The sequence below is a fragment of the Pinus tabuliformis genome, chromosome 3_2 (genome assembly GCF_031772625.1).
Source record: "Pinus tabuliformis cultivar Carrire ecotype Pingquan chromosome 3_2, CPIR1, whole genome shotgun sequence".
NCBI lineage: Eukaryota > Viridiplantae > Streptophyta > Pinopsida > Pinales > Pinaceae > Pinus > Pinus tabuliformis.
Genome location: NC_142302.1, coordinates 622,216,162 through 622,223,014, shown reverse-complemented (window position 1 = coordinate 622,223,014; position 6,853 = coordinate 622,216,162). Strand labels below are relative to the sequence as shown.

Genomic DNA, 6,853 nt, shown 5'->3' with positions numbered 1-6,853 from the left:
CAGTCTAACCCTCATCAACAACTTCGGCCTCCCTCCTTTTGTTGCGGCTTGCTACAGTAAGCCTCCTCTTGACTGCGACAACCCTTCCAAGGGTCTGCACTCCTCCAAACGACCCTAAAACAGTCCTCCCTTCCTCAACTTCCAAGAGCAAGCCTGCAACCTTCAAAACAGTACCTCGGCCTCCAGAGAATGACCCAAACAGTCTCTAAATACTTCGATGTCCTATTCTTCCTTGTTGTGGCTAGGGCAGAGAATCGAAGCTCCTTTCTTGTGTATTTTTTGCACGAATGGATGATCAAATGAATGTTCCCTCACCTTGTATTTATGCCAAATCCAAGAGCTCCAACGAATTCCTTGAAGAGACATGTCTCTTGGACCAAGCCTACATGTCTTAATTGTCCATACTATTAATTGTCAACTTCAAAAAATTCATATCTCAAGTTTTAGAACTCTGATTTGGATGATTTTCGAAACGTTGGAATCAGTATGCCAAGCTCTATCACCTCAAATTTTCTCATGCTCAACCTCTTCATGGTTTTGGCCCAAATCCCGATGGATGCAAAACCCCCAAATTTGGGTTTCAAGCCCATAAGCTTACTTGTGACACTTTTCCCTCCAAACACCAAACATTAGGGCTTGGAGTACCTTCCAAGCTACACAAAAATCAACGATGTGGTCCTCTCAGAGTCTTGCTTAACCACTCTCAGATCTACGGTTGACTCAACAAATGGTGACACAATTGTTGTTGCATGTCACTCCCCCTTGCACCAAATTCTGCTTCCAAAATCTTCCATGTTACCTTGGAAGATGTAGCTTTTACTACCTTGCAGAGAACCATTTCACCCATTCCTTGTTGAATGAAACTCAAAACCAAAACATATGAACCCAAAACATTCTTATAGTTAACAAAACACCAAAAATATTTACAGATAGATAAACATTTGCAAAATCCTATACTCTCTTTTATATAAACCATTATAAAAAATCTCCCAAAAATCACTTTAAACACTTTGATATCTCTCAGTAAAACCTTTATAAAGCTCTCTTTAAAAACATATGCACCTTTTCAAACTTAACTTTTATAAATTTATTCCACAAAATAAATATAGGGAACACATGTTTTCTTTTAATATACCAAAAAGAACACTTTAGTAGCTCCAAAAAACCATTTTTCGTGCTTTCTCTAATGCCATCTTTTCTTTCACTTCTTTCTTCGCGTCTCTAATGCTGACTTTTCTTTCACTTATTTTTTCATGTTTGTTGTACGTCAGATCACAACATCGTAGAAATTTGACCCAAATATTAAAAAAAAAAATTGGGGCTATATTGACGACAAGAGCTGCGGCTCTCTCCGATGGCACGCTAGTGATGGTGGTTGACGATAGTTATGGTTGTTCATGTCTCCTCCCACATATAATAAACAATTAATTTTCTCCGCACTTTTCTGATATTCAAAGTTTAAAACTTTTGGATTAGCCTAGCTGTAAACCGTATTCTAATTCTATGTTGTTTGCAGTAATCATGGAATTCCTTTGAATCATATTCTCCACCATGATCTGATGTCAATACTTTGATTTGTCGATCACTTTGGTTCTCTACTAAAGATTTGAATTCTTTGAAATTTGCAAAAGTTTCAGACTTCTGGTTTAAGAAGTAAACCCAAGTCTTTTTGTTATAGTCATCAATAAAAGTGAGGAAGTAACAACCTCCACCAATCCACTGTGTCCTCCTAGGTCCACACATGTCTCTATGTACTAGCTCAAGAGGTTGTTGTGCTCTGTATGCAACTCCCTTTGGAAAACTTTCACGGTGTTGCTTTCCCAAGATGAAACACTCACAAGTACTAGCAAGTACTTTGATGGGGGGTAATCCTCTGACCAACTATTTTTGCTGCAACAATCTTAAACCAGAAAAGTGCAAGTGTCCAAACTGAAAGTGCCATAACCAATAATCATTAGAACATGAAATTGTAAAAGAACCGACCTGATCACTATAATTCATAACTAGAAGAAAGAGTTTGTTCCTCGTCATCTGCATATTTGCTATCAATTGCTTTCTTGGGGGCTTGTCATATTTAACACATTTTTGTCCTTGAAAGATAACTTTGTATCCCTTATGTGTCAAGTGACCAACACTTATCAAAATAATTTTGAGGGGACATAATATACCTCTGAGATTGTCTTTGAGTCCCCTTGTTTGGTCAGAATGTTGACCACTCCTTTGCCATCTACATCCATAATCTTGTCAGTCCCCAACTTTACTTCTGTCTTCACAAATTGATCCAAATTGCAACCAAATTCTTGTTGCTTGTCATGTGGTTACCGCAACCACTATCTAATAGCCACACATTATCAGAAGGTTCATGCATGGTATGGCAAGTGAGGAACACGGAGTTAGTATTATCTGTAGTGACATTAGCTCTCTGGTTCCCTTGATCAATTATCATCTTCCTGCAATCACGAGCATAATTACCAAATTTATTGCAATAATAACATCTCATCTTTGATTTGTCAACTCTTTGTTTATTTTAGATCTAAGACTTTTGTGATCAATGATGTAGAGAATAGTCTTTCGAATTAATCACATTGTAAGGATTATTGTTGAAGCTCATGCAGTTGCTTCCACTTTCATGTTCATGCTCTTCTCGGCCATCTCTTTGACCACCATGCCTTTCGCCTTGTACTTTGGCTCTTGATCTACTTCTACCTCGACCTCTATCTTTTGAAATTGAAACCTGACTTTTGAAAGCGGTTTCTAAAGTGGAATCCTTATTTCTGTCTATCCTTGCCTCATGTGATAGAAGTGATCCCATCAACTCATCAACTGTCAATGATGTCAAATCCTTGGCTTCTTTTATGGTTGCTACCACAACATCAAATTTGGTAAACAAAGATTTGAAGACCTTCTCAACATTGTTTGATATTTAGTTTTCTCACCATAAACTTTTAACTGATTTACAACAGTGATGACCTGATTCATGAAAGAATCGATGTCCTTTGTCTCTTTCATTTGCAGACTTTCAAAATCTCTTCTAGTATTCTGCAACTTAACAATATTGACTTTGGTCATACCTTTATAGCTTGTCACCAAGGTCTCCCATGTTGTCTTTGCTGAAGACGTGATCATAATCTTCTGGAACACTGCTCGGTCCACTCCTTGTTGGATAAGCTGCAACATTTGTGCATTCTTCTTTTTGTCTTTTTTCCATAGTTCCCTCTCTGCATTAGTAAGAGCTAATTCTTCTTCATTTTTAGCTTCTGAAACCCAAACTTGACATAATCCCAAACATCATGAGTCTGCAACATAGTCGTCATCTTAATGGCCCACACATCATAATCTTTTCTTATAAATAGTAAAAATTACCGTCAGATATTTGAAAAAACCATCTTTCTTCAAAACTTCTTTTCAAATAATAAAACTTCCGTTTACTAAAAAAACACTTTAAAACCCCGTAATTATTTTTTATACATAAAATCTTTAAAAAAAAGTATATAAAAAAAACTTTTATGATACGCCCCTTTAGTACCATACCATGGCTTTTATAAATAAAACTTATATTATAAAATGACTTTAAAAAAAAAAACTTTTATTAAAACTCTTTTCTAAAAAACTTTATGATCCTCCCATTAACACTCTGCATATAACACTTTCAAAAAACATGTCTCGTATAGTGCACGTGAGTTTAAACTTTGGAACAACGAGGAGTTCTAATGCCTGGCATGAGTTTCAACACATCGAATAAGAGTGTCCTTTAATATTGAAAAACATTAATAATCATGATTGAAATAACAAGCCCAATTGAAGAAACAATTTATTAATAAAATGTTTTTTTGGTAGTATTTATATTGAAAAACATTAATAATCATCATTGAAATAACAAGCCCAATTGAAGAAACAAATTATTAATAAAATGTTATTGGTAATAATTATATAGGAAAAACATTTGCTGGAATTATTTGATTTGTGATTTGTTAATAGGATGAAGAGACTGATTATCATTTGATTGGTTAATAAGATGGAGAGACTGATCATGACAGTGTAAATAAAAAATAATGTTGAGAATTTTAATCAAGCTAACGAGATGAAGAGACTGATCATGGCACCAGTGTAAACAAAAAGCAATGTTGAGATTTTTAATCAACCTAACGACTATAAATAAAAGTTAATTTTCAAAAATTAATAAGTAATATTAAGTATTAAAACCAAATTATAATAAATCAAATCAAATAATAAGCTAGGGTTCAATATTTAGTTTAATAATTAGATTAAAAAGAATTTAAAATTCAAAATCAAATAAGAAACAAGAGAATATAGCTGTTAGATTAACTAAAGATTTCTACATTGCTCTTTATTTAAATTGGTGGAGATCCTTAAGCTAAAGACTAGTTTTCTAAAAATAATATTTTAATAAATAACATTAATTATTAAGACCAAATTATAATAAATCAAATTTAATAATAAATTAGGGTTCAATATTTAGTTTAATAATTAGATTAAAAAAAATTAAATATAACCATTAACTTGACTAAGGATCTTTAGGTTGCTCTCTATTTAAAATGGTGCCATGAGAAACTTTTTCATTTTGTTTTGACAATAAACCAAGCTTTGGTAAATCTTTTTTCTATGTAATTACTACTAAAAACATTTTGGTAAATCTTTTTTCTATGTAATCACTATTAAAAACATTTTCTTAACCTTCAATATGAATCACAAAATCTTAAATTAAAAAATAAAAAATAAAATTATTGATATGATTTCATAACCCAATCAAACCATTTAACCACCCTGAACAATGCTCAGGCAATTCAAAATTTGGGAAGGGATGAGTATTTTCTGGCAAATTGATTCCTTAGAAAATTGGTTTTGAAGTTTAGAAGCTACAGGTTTTTACGTGTCCCGTCATGACTAGAAACATAAACATACAGGTCTTTTTTGTGTCCCGTCATGACGAGGCCGATTTGCCCAGAGAAACATCTTCAGTTTATAGTTATTGCGGGGGGAATCTGAAACATCTTCACTTTATAGTTATTCCAGAGGGAATCTGTCTGTAAACAAGAGGAGTAGCAGCCAGAGGGAATTGAAGAGCGGAGTGAACATCCATTCATCAAAACACAAAATTAATTTGAAATTGATTGCTGGCAAAGAGCAGATCGCATCGGTGAAAACAAAATAGGTCACTGACGGGTTCCGAAGGCAAATTCCTAAGTACGGGTCAATAACCAAGAAAAACATGCGATGAAATGAAGCAATTTAACATTCTTGGGGCGAATCTGAAGCTCGGCTACTGAGATACAGTATGAGAAAAGTACATAAACATTCAAAACCTACATCACCGAAAAAAGGTCGCCGTTGCCGTGGATCGAACCCGGGTCACCGCGCAATAACCAAGAAAAGCATACGATGAAATGCAGCAATTTAGCATTCTTTGGACGAATCTGAAACTCCGCTTTTGCCGGGGATCGAACCCGGGTCACCCGCGCAATAACCAAGCAAAGCATACGATGGAATGGCAGCGATTTAGGATTCTTTGGACGAATCTGAAACTCCGAGATACGATATGAGATTCTCGGCGCCGTTGCCGGGGATCGAACCCAGGTCATCCGCACAATAACCAAGAAAAGCATACGATGAAATGCAGCAATTTAGGAATCTTTACATTCAAAACTATAGACAGGACCCCCGTTGCCGGGGATCGAACCCGGGTCACCCGCGTGACAGGCGGGAATACTTACCACTATACTACAACGACATGAACGTATTTAGCTGGTTGGTTCTTTTATCAACATTTTGTTCAGAACCTAAAAGAAATGAGTGACATGCACTTCGATATTCGTTACTAAGGGTAGTTGCTTAGTTTGTAAAATACAGATACGATATTTCAGATTCAGACTCAGCTACAGAGATAGTATGAACTTTAGATCAAGCCCAAAACCTACATCGAAAAATGAAAACAAGATATTAGCTGCACCAGCCAGGAATCGAACCCGAGTCCCCAGTCATCCGAAAAAGGAAAAAAGATATTTAGCTGCACCAGCCGTGAATCGAACCCGAGTAATACGAAAAAGCGCCGGGAATCGAACGCGAGTGCCCAGTCATCCGAATTGCACCAGCCGGGAATCGAACCCGGGTCTGTACCGTGGCAGGGTACTATTCTACCACTAGACCACTGGTGCAGGGAATGGTTTTCATTTTCTGCTTATTTCCTGTAATTAAATCCTTGAGTTCCCAACGCCATGCGTTTTAACACTCCGACACTTACATATTTTCTTCGTGTCTTTTTTTCCCACTTGCGATAAAACTCCACATTATATGCTTGGCCTTAAATAATACGGTTAATGACTTTATACATTCGCATATCCATAAATAGATTTTTCCGTCACTTTATATAATGCACATACCGTTCAGGAATACATTCGTGTATAAAATCTATAAACCCCTTTGAAAGAATGCCATGTGAAAATTGAGAAGATAGGTGGTTTTTTAAGAAAGGTTAAGAAAGATTGAGATAGAAGTAAGGTGGGTTTTTAAGAAAGGTAGGTGGTTTTTTTAATGAAGGTTAAGAAAGATGGAGGTGGAAGTAAGATGGGTTTTTAAGAAAGTTAGGTGATTTTTTTAAGGAAGGTTAAGAAAGATTGAGATAGAAGTAGGATGGCCTTTTAACAAAGCTTGAGGTAGGATTAATATATATATATATTTTAATATATTATGCATTGAGAAGGACTAAATTTTTAATGGTGTTATTTTTTTTTTTGAAATATTGTTATTTTAGTGTATGATAAATTTAAACTTAATATGAATTTATGTTGGTTGTTAATATGGTATATCTCAATTTCATATTGAGATTAAAAATAAT

At 35.1% G+C, this 6,853-nt stretch overlaps 1 non-coding gene across 1 annotated transcript; it reads right to left on the bottom strand.

The window, feature by feature from the left end:
• Positions 1–6,102: 6,102 nt before the first annotated feature.
• On the bottom strand, positions 6,103–6,173 carry TRNAG-GCC (transfer RNA glycine (anticodon GCC)). The gene has a single exon. It is a non-coding gene; the product is annotated as a tRNA-Gly (tRNA).
• Between the last annotated feature and the right edge of the window lie 680 nt (positions 6,174–6,853).